The sequence below is a fragment of the Triticum aestivum genome, chromosome 3D (assembly GCF_018294505.1).
Source record: "Triticum aestivum cultivar Chinese Spring chromosome 3D, IWGSC CS RefSeq v2.1, whole genome shotgun sequence".
In the NCBI taxonomy this organism is placed as follows: domain Eukaryota; kingdom Viridiplantae; phylum Streptophyta; class Magnoliopsida; order Poales; family Poaceae; genus Triticum; species Triticum aestivum.
The window spans coordinates 582,441,073-582,457,994 of NC_057802.1; positions in this window are offsets into that span (position 1 = coordinate 582,441,073).

Genomic DNA, 16,922 nt, shown 5'->3' on the forward strand with positions numbered 1-16,922 from the left:
CGGACGGAGATTATTTTTGGAATATTCGGAGAATACGGAAAGGAAAATCCACGCGAGACGGTGCCCGAGGGAGGCACGAGGCAGGGGGCGCCCCACCCCCCTGGGCGCGCCCCTGACCCTCGTGGGCCCCCCGTAAGGCGGTTGATGCCCTTCTTCGGCCGCAAGAAAGCTAATTTTTGGGGAAAAATCACGGCGAAGGTTTCAGTCCAATTGGAGTTACGGATCTCCATATATATATACGAAACGGTGAAAGTGCAGCAGAAGAGAACACAGAAATAGAGAGAGACAGAGAGACAGATCCAATCTCGGAGGGGCTCTCGCCCCTCCCACACCATGGAGGCCAAGGACCAGAGGGGAAACCCTTCTCCCATCTTGGGAGGAGGTCAAGGAAAAAGATGAAGTAAATATGCCCTAGAGGCAATAATGAAGTTATTATTTATTTCCTTATTTCATGATAAATGTTTATTATTCATGCTAGAATTGTATTAACCGGAAACATGATACATGTGTGAATACATAGACAAACAGAGTGTCACTAGTATGCCTCTACTTGACTAGCTCGTTAATCAAAGATGGTTATGTTTCCTAGCCATAGACACGAGTTGTCATTTGATTAACGGGATCACATCATTAGGAGAATGATGTGATTGACTTGACCCATTCCGTTAGCTTAGCACTTGATCGTTTAGTATGTTGCTATTGCTTTCTTCATGACTTATACATGTTCCTATGACTATGAGATTATGCAACTCCCGTTTACCGGAGGAACACTTTGTGTGCTACCAAACGTCACAACGTAATTGGGTGATTATAAAGGTGCTCTACAGGTGTCTCCGGAGGTACTTGTTGGGTTGGCGTATTTCGAGATTAGGATTTGTCACTCCGATTGTCGGAGAAGTATCTCTGGGCCCACTCGGTAATGCACATCACTATAAGCCTTGCAAGCATTGTAACTAATCAGTTAGTTGCGGGATGATGTATTACGGAACGAGTAAAGAGACTTGCCGGTAACGAGATTGAACTAGGTATTGAGATACCGATGATCGAACCTCGGGCAAGTAACATACCGATGACAAAGGGAACAACGTATGTTGTTACGCGGTCTGACCGATAAAGATCTTCGTAGAATATGTAGGAGCCAATATGGGCATCCAGGTTCCGCTATTGGTAATTGACCAGAGAGGTGTCTCGGTCATATCTACATAGTTCTCGAACCCGTAGGGTCCGCACGCTTAACGTTCGTTGACGATATAGTACTATGAGTTATGTATGTTGGTGACCGAATGTTGTTTGGAGTTTCGGATGAGATCACAGATATGACGAGGAACTCCGGGATGGTCCGGAAGTAAAGATTGATATGTGGATAGTAGTGTTTGATCTCCGGAAGTGTTCCGGAATCCATCGGAAGGGGTTCCGGATGTTTCTCGAAATGTTTGGGCACGAGAACACTTTATCTGGGCCAAAGGGGAAAGCCCACGAGGTTTTTGGAAAGCGCAAAAGGAAGTTTTGCGGAGTCCAGGGGCCAGACGCCAGGGTCCCTGGCATCTGGGTCCAGACGCCGGGAACCCTTGCGTCTGGCCCTGGAGTACGAGAAGGACTCTTGCCTTTCGGGTGAAACCGACTTTGTGGAGGCTTTTACTCCAAGTTTCGACCCCAAGGCTCAACATATAAATAGAGGGGTAGGGCTAGCATCCAAGATATATCAAGAAACACCAAGCCGTGTGCCGGCAACCCCGTCCCCTCTAGTTTATCCTCCGTCATAGTTTTCGTAGTGCTTAGGCGAAGCCCTGCGGAGATTGTTCTTCACCAACACCGTCACCACGCCGTCGTGCTGCCGGAACTCATCTACTACTTCGCCCCTCTTGCTGGATCGAGAAGGCGAGGACGTCATCGAGCTGAACGTGTGCTGAACGCGGAGGTGCCGTACGTTCGGTACTTGATCGAGACGGATCGCGAAGGTGTACGACTACATCAATCGCGTTGATAAACGCTTCCGCTTATGGTCTACGAGGGTACGTAGACAACACTCTCCCCTCTCGTTGCTATGCATCACCATGATCCTGCATGTGCGTAGGAAATTTTTTGAAATTAGTGCGTTCCCCAACAGCGGCATCCGAGCCAGGTTTTATGCATAGATGTTATATGCACGAGTAGAACACAAGTGAGTTGTGGGCGATACAAGTCATACTGCTTACCAGCATGTCACACTTTGGTTCGGCGGTATGGTTGGATGAAGCGGCCCGGACCGACATTACGCGGACGCTTACGTGAGACTGGTTCTACCGACGTGCTTTGCACACAGGTGGCTGGCGGGTGTCAGTTTCTCCAACTTTAGTTGAAGCGAGTGTGGCTACGCCCGGTCCTTGAGAAGGTTAAAACAACACTAACTTGACGAACTATCGTTGTGGTTTTGATGCGTAGGTAAGAACGGTTCTTGCTCAGCATGTAGCAGCCACGTAAAACTTGCAACAACAAAGTAGAGGACGTCTAACTTGTTTTTGCAGGGCATGTTGTGATGTGATATGGTCAAGACATGATGCTATATTTTATTGTATGAGATGATCATGTTTTGTAACCGAGTTATCGGCAACTGGTAGGAGCCATATGGTTGTCGCTTTATTGTATGCAATGCAATCGCCCTGTAATGCTTTACTTTATCACTAAGCGGTAGCGATAGTCGTAGAAGCAATAGTTGGCGAGACGACAACGATGCTACGATGGAGATCAAGGTGTCGCGCCGGTGACGATGGTGATCATGACGGTGTTTCAGAGATGGAGATCACAAGCACAAGATGATGATGGCCATATCATATCACTTATATTGATTGCATGTGATGTTTATCTTTTATGCATCTTATTTTGCTTAGATCGACGGTAGCACTATAAGATGATCTCTCACTAAATTTCAAGGTATAAGTGTTCTCTCTGAGTATGCACCGTTGCGAAAGTTCTTCGTGCTGAGACACCACGTGATGATCGGGTGTGATAGGCTCTACGTTCAGATACAACGGGTGCAAAACTGTTGCACACGCGGAATACTCAGGTTAAACTTGACGAGCCTAGCACATGTAGATATGGCCTCGGAACACTGAGATCGAAAGATCGAGCGTGAATCATATAGTAGATATGATCAACATAGTGATGTTCACCATTGAAACTAATCATCTCACGTGATGATCGGACATGGTTTAGTTGATATGGATCACGTGATCACTTAGAGGATTAGAGGGATGTCTATCAAAGTGGGAGTTCTTAAGTAATATGATTAATTAGACTTAAATTTATCATGAACTTAGTCCTGGTAGTATTAGCATATCTATGTTGTAGATCAATAGCTCGCGTTTAGCTCCCCTGTTTTATTTTTGATATGTTCCTAGAGAAAACTAAGTTGAAAGATGTTAGTAGCAATGATGCGGATTGGATCCGTGATCTGAGGATTATCCTCATTGCTGCACAGAAGAATTATGTTCTTCATGCACCGCTAGGTGATAGACCTATTGTAGGAGCAGATGCAGACGTTATGAACGTTTGGCTAGCTCAATATGATGACTACTTGATAGTTTAGTGCACCATGCTTAACGGCTTAGAATCGGGACTTCAAAGATGTTTTGAACGTCATGGACCATATGAGATGTTCCAAGAGTTGAAGTTAATATTTCAAGCAAATACCCGAGTTGAGAGATATGAAGTCTCCAACAAGTTCTATAGCTAAAAGATGGAGGAGAATAGCTCAAGCAGTGAGTATGTGCTCAGATTGTCTGGGTACTACAATCACTTGAATCAAGTGGGAGTTAATCTTCCAGATAAAATAGTGATTGACAGAATTCTCTAGTCACCATCACCAAGTTAGTAGAACTTCGTGATGAACTATAGTATGCAAGGGATGACGAAAACGATTCCCGAGCTTTTCATGATGATGAAATCGAAGGAGGTAGGAATCAAGAAAGAGCATCAAGTGTTGATGGTTGACAAGGCCACTAGTTTCAAGAAAAAGGGCAAAGGGAAGAAGGGGAACTTCAAGAAGAACGGCAAGCAAGTTGCTGCTCAAGTGAAGAAGCCCAAGTCTGGACCTAAGCCTGAGACTAAGTGCTTCTACTACAAAGGGACTGGTCACTGGAAGCGGAACTACCCCAAGTATTTGGCAGATAAGAAGGATGGCAAAGTGAAAAAGTATATTTGATATACATGTTATTGATGTGTACTTTACTAGTGTTTATAGCAACCCCTCGGTACTTGATACTGGTTCAGTTGCTAAAGAGTAGTAACTCGAAACGGGAGTTGCAGTGAACAGAAACTAGTTAAGGATGAAGTGACGATGTGTGTTGGAAGGGGTTCCAAGATTGATATGATCGTCATCGCACACTCCCTATACTTTCGGGATAAGTGTTGAACCTAAATAAATGTTATTTGGTGTTTGCGTTGAGCATGAATATGATTCGATCATGTTTATTGCAATACGGTTATTCATTTAAGTTAGAGAATAATTGTTGTTCTGTTTACATGAATAAAACCTTCTATGGTCATACACCCAATGAAAAAGATTTGTTGGATCTCGATCGTAGTGATACACATATTCATAATATTGAAGCCAAAAGATGCAAAGTTAATAATGATAGTGCAACTTATTTGTGGCACTGCCGTTTAGGTCATATTGGTGTAAAGCGCATGAAGAAACTCCATGCTGATGGGATTTTGGAATCACTTGATTATGAATCACTTGATGCTTGCGAACCATGCTTCATGGGCAAGATGACTAAGACGTCGTCCTCCGGAACAATGGAGCGAGCCACTGACTTGTTGGAAATAATGCATACCAATGTATGCGGTCCAATGAGTGTTGAGGCTCACGGCGGGTATCATTGTTTTCTGACCTTCACAGATGATTTGAGCAGATATGGGTATATCTACTTGATGAAACATAAGTCTGAAACATTTGAAAAGTTCAAAGAATTTCAGAGTGAAGTAGAGAATCCTCGTAACAAAAAAATAAAGTTTCTAGGATCTGATCGTAGAGGCAAATATTTGAGTTACGAGTTTGGCCTTCAATTAAAACAATGTGGAATAGTTTCACAAACTCATGCCACTTGGAACACCATAGCATAATGGTGTGTCCGAACATCATAACCGTACTTTATCAGATATGGTGCAATCTATGATGTCTCTTACCGATTTACCACTATTGTTTTGGGATTATGCATTAGAGACAGCTACATTCACATTAAATAGGGCACCATCTAAATCCGTGGATATGACACCGTATGAACTGTGGTTTGGCGAGAAACCTAAGCTGTCGTTTCTTAAAGTTTGGGACTGCGATGCTTATGTGAAAAAGTTTCAACATGATAGGCTCGAACCCAAATCGGAGAAGTAAATCTTCATAGGATACCCAAAAGATACTGTTGGGTACACCTTCTATCACAGATCCGAAGGCAAGATATTCGTTGCTGAGAATGGATCCTTTCTAGAGAAGGAGTTTCTCTCAAAAGAAGTGAGTGGGAGGAAAGTAGAACTTGATGAGGTAATTGTACCTTCCGCCGAATTCGAAATTAGTTCATCACAGAAATCAGTTCGAGTGATACCTACACCAATTAGTGAGGAAGTTAATGATGATGATCATAAAACTTTAGATCAAGTTACTACCGAACCTCGTAGGTCAACCAGAGTACGTTCCGCACCAGAGTGGTACGGTAATCCAGTTCTGGAAGTCATGTTACTAGACCATGACGAACCTGCGAACTATGAGGAAGCAATGATGAACCCCGATTCTGCAAAATGGTTTAAGGCCATGAAATCTGAGATGGGATCCATGTATGAGAACAAAGTATGGATGTTCAAGAGGAAGACGGACGCTGATAGTAGTATTACTATCTACAAAGCTAGACTTGTCGAAAAAGGTTTTTGACAAAGTTCCAGGTGTTGACTACGATGAGATTTTCTCACTCGTAGCGATGCTTAAATCTGTCCGAATCATGTTAGCAATTGCCGCATTTTATGAAATCTGGCAAATGGATAAACAAAACTGCATTCCATAATGGATTTATTAAAGAAGAGTTGTATATGATGCAACCAGAAGGTTTTGTCAATCCTAAAGGTGTTAACAAAATATGCAAGCTCCAGCGATCCATCTATGGACTGGTGCAAGCATCTCGGAGTTGGAATATACACTTTGATGAGTTGATCAAAGCATATGGTTTTACACAGACTTTCGGAGAAGCCTGTATTTACAAGAAAGTGAGTGGGAGCACTACAGCATTTCTGATAAGTATATGTGAATGACATATTGTTGATCGGAAATAATGTAGAATTTTCTGGAAAGCATAAAGGAGTATTTGAAAGGAGTTTTTCAAAGAAAGACCTCGATGAAGCTGCTTACATATTGAGCATCAAGATCTATAGAGATAGATCAAGACGCTTGATAAGTTTTTTCAATGAGTACATACCTTGACAAGATTTTGAAGTAGTTGAAAATGGAATAGTCAAAGAAAGAGTTCTTGCCTGTGTTACAAGGTGTGAAATTGAGTAAGACTCAAAGCCCGACCACGGCAGAAGATAGAAAGAGAATGAAAGTCATTCCCTATGCCTCAGCCATAGGTTCTATAAAGTATGCCATGCTGTGTACCAGATCTATTGTATACCCTGCACTGAGTTTAGCAAGGGAGTTCAATAGTGATCTAGGAGTAGCTCACTGGACAACGGTCAAAAATTATCCTTAGTGGAATAAGGACATGTTTCTCGATTATAGAGGTGACAAAAGGTTCGTCGTAAAGGGTTACGTCGATGCAAGTTTTGACACTGATCCAGATGACTCTAAGTCTCAATCTGGATACATACTGAAAGTGGGAGCAATTAGCTAGAGTAGCTCCGTGCAGAGCATTGTTGACATAGAAATTTGCAAAATACATACAGATCTGAATGTGGCAGACCCGTTGACTAAACTTCTCTCACAAGCAAAACATGATCACAACTTAGTACTCTTTGGGTGTTAATCACATAGCGATGTGAACTAGATTATTGACTCTAGTAAACCCTTTGGATGTTGGTGACATGACGATGTGAACTATGGGTGTTAATCACATGGTGATGTGAACTATTGGTGTTAAATCACATGGCGATGTGAACTCTAGTGCAAGTGGGAGACTGAAGGAAATATGCCCTAGAGGCAATAATAAAGTTATTATTTATTTCCTTATTTCATGATAAATGTTTATTATTCATGCTAGAATTGTATTAACCGGAAACGTGATACAAGTGTGAATACATAGACAAGCAGAGTGTCACTAGTATGCCTCTACTTGACTAGCTCGTTAATCAAAGATGGTTACGTTTCCTAGACATAGACACAAGTTGTCATTTGATTAACGGGATCACATCATTAGGAGAATGATGTGATTGACTTGACCCATTCTGTTAGCTTAGCACTTGATCGTTTAGTATGTTGCTATTGCTTTCTTCATGACTTATACATGTTCCTATGACTATGAGATTATGCAACTCTCGTTTACCGGAGGAACACTTTGTGTGCTACCAAACGTCACAACGTAACTGGGTGATTATAAAGGTGCTCTACAGGTGTCTCCAAAGGTACTTGTTGGGTTGGCGTATTTCGAGATTAGGATTTGTCACTCCGATTGTCGGAGAGGTATCTTTGGCCCACTCGGTAATGCACATCACTATAAGCCTTGCAAGCATTGTAACTAATGAGTTAGTTGCGGGATGATGTATTACGGAATGAGTAAAGAGACTTGCAGGTTGAACTAGGTATTGAGATACCAACGATCGAATCTCGGGCAAGTAACATACCAATGACAAAGGGAACAACGTATGTTGTTATGCGGTCTGACCGATAAAGAACTTCGTAGAATATGTAGGAGCCAATATGGGCATCCAGGTTCCGCTATTGGTTATTAACCAGAGAGGTGTCTCGGTCATGTCTACATAGTTCTCGAACCCGTAGGGTCCGCACGCTTAACGTTCGTTGACGATATAGTACTATGAGTTATGTATGTTGGTGACTGAATGTTGTTCGGAGTTTCGGATGAGATCACGGATATGACGAGGAACTCCGGAATGGTCCGGAAGTATAGATTGATATGTGGATAGTAGTGTTTGATCTCCGGAAGGGTTCCGGAATCCATCGGAAGGGGTTCTGGATGTTTCCCGAAATGTTTGGGCACGAGAACACTTTATCTGGGCCAAAGGGGAAAGCCCGCGAGGTTTTTGGAAAGCGCAAAAGGAAGTTTTGTGGAGTCCAGGGGCCAGACGCCAGGGTCCCTGGCGTCTGGGTCCAGACGCCGGGAACCCTAGCGTCTGGCCCTGGAGTCCGAGAAGGACTCTTGCCTTTCGGATGAAACCGACTTTGTGGAGGCTTTTACTCCAAGTTTCGACCCCAAGGCTCAACATATAAATAGAGGGGTAGGGCTAGCACCCAAGATATATCAAGAAACACCAAGCCGTGTGCTGGCAACCCCGTCCCCTCTAATTTATCCTCCGTCATAGTTTTCGTAGTGCTTAGGCGAAGCCCTGCGGAGATTGTTCTTCACCAACACCGTCACCACGCCGTCGTGCTGCCGGAACTCATCTACTACTTCACCCCTCTTGCTGGATCGAGAAGGGGAGGACGTCATCGAGCTGAACGTGTGCTGAACGGGGAGGTTCCGTACGTCCGGTACTTGATCAGGATGGATCGCGAAGGTGTACGACTACATCAACCGCGTTGATAAACGCTTCCGCTTACGGTCTACGAGGGTACGTAGACAACACTCTCCCCTCTCGTTGCTATGCATCACCATGATCCTGCGTGTGCGTAGGAATTTTTTTGAAATTACTGTGTTCCCCAACAGAAGAAGACGAAGGGGCCCCCTCTCCCCTTCTCTTCCGGTGGCGCCGGAACGCTGTCGTGGCCACCATCATCATCACCGCAATCTTCACCAACAACTTCACCGCCATCATCACCAACTCTTCCCCCCTCTATGCAGCGGTGTAACCTCTCTCTTACCCACTGTAATCTCTACTTAAACATGGTGCTCAACGCTATATATTATTTCCCAATGATGTATGGCTATCCTATGATGTTTGAGTAGATCCGTTTTGTCCTATGGGTTAATTGATGATCATGATTGGTTTGAGTTGCATGTTTTATTATTGGTGCTGTCCTATGGTGCTCTCCGTGTCGCGCAAGCGTGAGGGATTCCCGTTGTAGCATTTGCAATATGTTCATGATTTTCTTATGGTGGGTGGCGTGAGTGACAGAAGCACAGACCCGAGTAAGTAGGTTGTTTGCGTATGGGATAAAGAGGACTTGATACTTTAATGCTATGGTTGGGTTTTACCTTAATGATCTTTAGTAGTTGCGGATGCTTGCTAGAGTTCCAATCATAAGTGCATATGATCCAAGTAGAGAAAGTATGTTAGCTTATGCCTCTCCCTCAAATAAAATTGCAATAATGATTACCGGTCTAGTTATCGATTGCCTAGGGACAAATAACTTTCTCGTAACAAAAAGCTCTCTACTAAAACTAATTTAGTTGTGTCTTCATCTAAACAGCCCCTAGTTTTTATTTACGCGCTCTTTATCTTCTTGCAAACCTGTCCAACAACACCTACAAAGTACTTCTAGTTTCATACTTGTTCTAGGTAAAGCGAACGTTAAGTGTGCGTAGAGTTGTATCGGTGATCGATAGAACTTGAGGGAATATTTGTTCTACCTTTAGCTCCTCGTTGGGTTCGACCCTCCTACTTATCGAAAGAGGCTACAATTGATCCCCTATACTTGTGGGTTATCAAGACCTTTTTCTGGCGCTGTTGCCGGGGAGCAATAGCGTGGGGTGAATATTCTCGTGTGTGCTTGTTTGCTTTATCACTAAGTAATTTTTATTTTTGCTGTTCTTAGTTGTTCTCTATCTTTAGTTATGGATATGGAACATGAAATACCAAAAAAATTAGGTGTACTTGCTGCTCATGGAGATGAGGAACCTCCTAAAACCCTCGATGCTCGTTATGTGACAGATATTATGTACTACTTTGATAATCTAGAGAAAACCCCATTCAATTTGGTAATGGGAGACACGTTGGATCAACGTGAATACTTTAAGGATTATCGCTTGACTCAAAAAGGGAAACTATTATGGGATCAAATTTATATGTTGAAATGGTATGCTAGGCAACTATGCTTGAGATATGATTATACTTGTTGCTCTAGGATGAAGGCTCCACACCTTCCCTTTTTATGCAAATTTAATGATAATGAAAGTTTGGCTTCTTATGCTAGAGGTATATACGACTACTATGATGTGGAACAAATAGAAGAATTTGTTGCTTTTATGGGTGCTTATGAAATTGAATCTATGTTCAAAGAATATGAAAATCTTTATGATGTTGTTTACAGACCTGAAAAATATAGCTATCCTCAAATATTTTTATGAGAATTATGAATTTATTGAGAACGTCTCCGCTGTCCCAGAAGAGACTAATATTTTACAGGAATCTATGAAAGAAGAAATTGATGAAACTGTGAGCTCATTGGATGAAAAAGATGAGGAGGAAAGCGAAGAACAAAAGGAGGAAGAGCGGATTGATCACCCATGGCCACCTTCTAATGAGAGTAACTCTTCAACTCATACATTATTTAATTTCCCTTCATGATTACCGAAGGATATATGAATGCTATGATAATTGCTATGATCCCGTTGATTCTTTTGAAATATCCCTTTTTGATGATGCTTGCTATGCTTGTGGCCAAGATGCCAATATGAATTATGCTTATGGAGATGAACTTGCTATAGTTCCTTATGTTAAACATGAAATTGTTGCTATTACACCCACACATGATAGTCCTATTATCTTTTTGAATTCTCCAAACTACACTATATCGGAGAAGTTTGCCCTTATTAAGGATTATATTGATGGGTTGCCTTTTACCGTTGCACATGATGATTTTGATAGATATAATATGCATGTGCTTGCTGCTCCTACTTGCAATTATTATGAGAGAGGAACTATATCTCCACCTCTCTATGTTTCCAACACGATAAAATTGCAAGAAACTGTTTATACTATGCATTGGCCTTTACTTTGTGTGCATGAATTGTTCTTTTATGACATGCCGATGCATAGGAAGAGAGTTAGACTTCGTTGTTGCATGATATATGTTACTTTGTGCTCACTACTAAATTACAAATCATTGCTAATTAAAATTGGCTTTGATATACCTTGGGATCCGGGTGGATTCACTACTTGAGCACTATATGCCTAGCTTAATGGCTTTAAAGAAAGCGCTGCCAGGGAGGCAACCGGAAGTTTTAGAGAGTCATTTATTTCTGTTGAGTGCTTTCATCTAGTTTAAAAACAACAAAAATAAAGAGGAGAACCCAAAACTTTTTCAAAAAGGAAAGTGAAAGTGAGAGAGACAAGCATTGTTGAAGTGGGAGCTAGCCTTGAACTTTGTTCATGCTCACGGAAACTTTGTGAATCTTGATTACAGAAAATTTTCAACAAAAATAATTATCCCCTTGTACAATTCCATTGTATTATAAAAATAATGTGCTAAGGTTTGCCTTTAGGATGTTTACAATGCTTGTTGGTTTGTACGGTGCAGGACAGAAACTTTGGCTGTAGTGCGCGATTTTTCATTTTTTACTGGAACGTCAAATGGTTCTGAAACGTTTTGCACTGTCTTTATATACAAATTTTTTATTTTTACTAATTTTGGCAGAATTGTTCAAGTATCATAAGTATGGTGAATGTTCAGATTATTACAGACTGTTCTGTTTTAGACAGATTCTGTTTTTGATGCATAGTTTGCTTGTTTTGATGAAACTATTGATTTATATCAGTGGATTAATCCATGAAAAAGTTATACTACAGTAGACACAATGCAAAGACAAAATATGAATTGGTTTGCAACAGTACTTAGAGTAGTGATTTGCTTTATTATACTAACGGGTCTTACCGAGTTTTCTGTTGAAGTTTTGTGTGGATGAAGTGTTCAAAGATCGAGGATGTTTCGATATGAGGATAAGGAGGAGAGGCAAGAGATCAAGCTTGGGGATGCCCAAGGCACCCCAAGTAAATATTCAAGGGGACTCAAGCGTCTAAGCTTGGGGATGCCCCGTAAGGCATCCCCTCTTTCTTCAACAAGTATCGGTATGTTTTCGGATTCGTTTCATTCATGTGATATGTGCAAATCTTGGAGCATCTTTTGCATTTAGTTTTCATTTTTCTTTTACGCACCATGCTGGTATGAGATAGTCCTTGGATGATTTATAGAATGCTCTTTGCACTTCACTTATATCTTTTGAGTATGGCTTTATAGAATGCTTCATGTGCTTCACTTATATCATTCGAAGTTTGGATTGCCTGTTTCTCTTCACATAGACAACTGCCATTTGTAGAATGCTCTTTTGCTTCACTTATATTTGTTAGAGCGTGGGCATATCTTTTGTAGAAAGAATTAAACTCTCTTGCTTCACTTATATCTATTTAGAGAGATGACAGGAATTGGTCATTCACATGGTTAGTCATAAAATCCTACATAAACTTGTAGATCACTGAATATGATATGTTTGATTCCTTGCAATAGTTTTGCGATATAAAGATGGTGATATTAGAGTCATGCTAGTGGGTAGTTGTGGATTGTAGAAATACTTGTGTTGCAGTTTGTGATTCCCGTAGCATGCACGTATGGTGAACCGTTATGTGATGAAGTCGGAGAATGATTTATTTATTGATTGTCTTCCTTATGAGTGGCGGTCGGGGACGAGCGATGGTCTTTTCCTACCAATCTATCCCCCTAGGAGCATGCGCGTAGTACTTTGTTTCAATGACTAATAGATTTTTGCAATAAGTATGTGAGTTCTTTATGACTAATGTTGAGTCCATGGATTATACGCACTCTCACCCTTCCATCATTGCTAGCCTCTTCGGTACCGTGCATTGCCCTTTCTCATCTCGAGAGTTGGTGCAAACTTCGCCGGTGCATCCAAACCCCGTGATACGATACGCTCTATCACACATAAACCTCCTTATATCTTCCTCAAAACAGCCACCATACCTACCTATCATGGCATTTCCATAGCCATTGCGAGATATATTGCCATGCAACTTCCATCATCATCATATACATGACTCGAGCATTCATTGTCATATTGCTTTGCATGATCGTAAGATAGCCAGCATGATATTTTCATGGCTTGTCCGTTTTTTGATATCTTTGCTACGCTAGATCATTGCCCATCCCGGTACACCGCCGGAGGCATTCATATAGAGTCATATCTTTGTTCCAGATATCGAGTTGTAAGTAAATAAAAGTGTGATGATCATCATTATTAGAGCATTGCCCCAGTGAGGAAAGGATGATGGAGACTATGATTCCCCCATAAGTCGGGATGAGACTCCGGACTTTACAAAAAATAAAAGAGGCCAAAGAAGCCCCCCCCCCCCCAAAAAAAAGAGGGCAAAGAAGCCCACCAAAAAAATAATAATAATAATAATGAGAGAAAAAGAGAGAAGGGGCAATGTTACTATCCTTTTACCACACTTGTGCTTCAGAGTAGCACCATGTTCTTCATAGAGAGAGTATCCTATGCTTTCACTTTTATATACTAGTGGGAATTTTCATTATAGAACTTGGCTTGTATATTCCGATGATGGGCTTCCTCAAATGCCCGAGGTCTTCATGAGCAAGCAAGTTGGATGCACACCCACTTAGTTTCAGTTTGAGCTTTCATACACTTATAGCTCTAGTGCATCCGTTGCATGGCAATCCCTACTCCTCACATTGACATCAATTGATGGGCATCTCCATAGCCCGTTGATTAGCCGCGTCGATGTGAGACTTTCTCCTTTTTGTCTTCTCCACACAACCTCCACCATCATATTCTATTCCACCTATAGTGCTATGTCCATGGCTCACGCTCATGTATTGCGTGAAAGTTGAAAAGGTTTGAGAACATCAAAAGTATGAAACAATTGCTTGGCTTGTCATCGGGGTTGTGCATGATGTGAATATTTTGTGTGGTGAAGATGGAGCATAGCTTTATTCCGATATGAAGACTATATGATTTTGTAGGGATAACTTTCTTTGGCCATGTTATTTTGAAAAGACATGATTATTTTATTAGTAGGCTTTAAGTATTTTTTTATGTCAAATGATAGACTATTGCTTTGAACCACTCGTATCTTAATATTCATGCCATGATTAGATACATGATCAAGATTATGTTAGGTAGCATTCCACATCAAAAATTATCTTTTTTTATCATTTACCTACTCGAAGACGAGCACGAATTAACCTTGGGGATGCGGATACGTCTCCGTCGTATCTATAATTTTTTTATTGTTCCATGCTAATATTCTACAACTTTCATATATTTTTGGCAACTTTTTATACTAATTTTGGGGACTAACATATTGATCCAGTGCCCAGTGCCAGTTCCTGTTTGTTGCATGTTTTTGTTTCGTAGAATATCCATATCGAACGGAGTCGAAACGGGATAAAAACGGACGGAGATTATTTTTGGAATATTCGGAGAATATGGGAAGGAAAATCCACGCGAGACGGTGCCCGAGGGAGGCACGAGGCAGGGGGGGCGCGCCCCACCCCCTGGGCGCGCCCCTGACCCTCGTGGGCCCCCCGTAAGGCGGTTGATGCCCTTCTTCAGCCGCAAGAAAGCCAATTTTTGGGGAAAAACCACGGCGAAGGTTTCAGTGCAATCGGAGTTACGGATCTCCATATATATACGAAACGGTGAAAGGGCAGCAGAAGAGAACGCAGAAACACAGAGAGACAGATCCAATCTTGGAGGGGCTCTCGCCCCTCCCACGCCATGAAGGCCAAGGACCAGAGGGGAAACCCTTCTCCCATCTAGGGAGGAGGTCAAGGAAGAAGACGACGAAGGGGCCCCCTCTCCCCTTCTCTTCCGGTGGCGCCGGAACGCTGCCGTGGCCACCATCATCATCACCGCAATCTTCACCAACAACTTCACCGCCATCATCACCAACTCTTCCCCCCTCTATGCAGCGGTGTAACCTCTCTCTCTTACCCGCTGTAATCTCTACTTAAACATGGTGCTCAACGCTATATATTATTTCCCAATGATGTATGGCTATCCTATGATGTTTGAGTAGATCCGTTTTGTCCTATGGGTTAATTGATGATCATGATTGGTTTGAGTTGCATGTTTTATTATTGCTGTTGTCCTATGGTGCTCTCCGTGTCACGCAAGCGTGAGGGATTCCCGCTGTAGGGTTTGCAATATGTTCATGATTTGCTTATGGTGGGTGGCGTGAGTGACAGAAGCACAGACCCGAGTAAGTAGGTTGTTTGCGTATGGGATAAAGAGGACTTGATACTTTAATGCTATGGTTGGGTTTTACCTTAATGATCTTTAGTAGTTGCGGATGCTTGCTAGAGTTCCAATCATAAGTGCATATGATCCAAGTAGAGAAAGTATGTTATCTTATGCCTCTCCCTCAAATAAAATTGTAATAATGATTACCGGTCTAGTTATCGATTGCCCAGGGACAAATAACTTTCTCGTAACAAAAAGCTCTCTACTAAAACTAATTTAATTGTGTCTTCATCTAAACAGGCCCTAGTTTTTATTTACGCGCTCTTTATCTTCTTGCAAACCTATCCAACAACACCTACAAAGTACTTCTAGTTTCATACTTGTTCTAGGTAAAGCGAACATTAAGTGTGCGTAGAGTTGTATCGGTGGTCGATAGAACTTGAGGAAATATTTGTTCTACCTTTAGCTCCTCGTTGGGTTCGACACTCTTACTTATCGAAAGAGGCTACAATTGATCCCCTATACTTGTGGGTTATCAGTAGTCTATCCTGCCAAGCATCCCTGGGAAGCCCCTGCTGGCATTCATCGCCAACAAACGGGCTGTATCTTTAGGAGTTGGCCCTCTCAAGTACTCAGGGTCAAACACAGCAATAACAGCCTTGCAGAACTTATACAGGGACTCTAGGCATGTAGATTCGCTCATATGGACGTACTCGTCAATGAGATCACCGGGCACTCTGTATGCAAGCATTCGGATGGTGGCAGTGCATTTGTGATAAGAGGAGAAACCAATCTTGCCAATGGCATCCTCTTTGCACACGAAGTAGTCATCATAGCCGACCAACCCCTCTCTAATACGGTTGAAAAGATGCCTACTCATACGGAAACGACGGCGAAATTTTTGATGTTTGAACAACGGATTTGTTGTATCAAAGTAGTCCTTCCAAAGAAGGAAATGCCCGCTCTCTCGGTTGCGATTGAACGCCAGAAGCTGGCCCAGAATGGAGCTACGGAACAACGGCCGCTGGCTCTTGAGGTGGTGATGGACCAATACGGCAGCTAATATCTCCTCCTCGTCATCGGACGACGAATCGTCGGAGTCGCAAAGGAAATTGTGAAAAAAGAACTCGTCGGCGAAGTCCATTTTGTACCTTGGCAAACTGTCGAATAGTTTGCGGGCCTCGACGAAGGAGACGGCCGGCGAAGGGAGTCGCGGTGCACACGGACCAGCTAGCTGCCCTGCCGGCGTCCGACGAGTGGGCCGGCGTTCGACAAGCGTGCCAGTGAGGATCTGGCCGGGGCGGCGAGGCGGCTTCTTGGTCGCGGGCGGCTGTGTGAGTTGGCGGCGTTGCTGGGCGGATGTGGAGGCACCAGCAAAAATGGGCGTCGGCGTCGGCGACGAAGGAGGCGGGCGAGAGTTGTTGTTTGATGGGGGAGGCCAATGTGCCACCGACCAGCGGGCACAAGGGAGGAGAAGGCGAGCGCGGGCGAGTCCGTCTCGTGTCCGCGCCGATGAAATCTGGCTAAAAAATGGGTCGGGAATGAAAAGCGGATGCGCGTCCGTTTGGGTCGGCGCGTTAGGTCGCCTTTTGTGTCTGTGCCGACCCAAACGGTCGCCAGCGGACGAAATGGGTC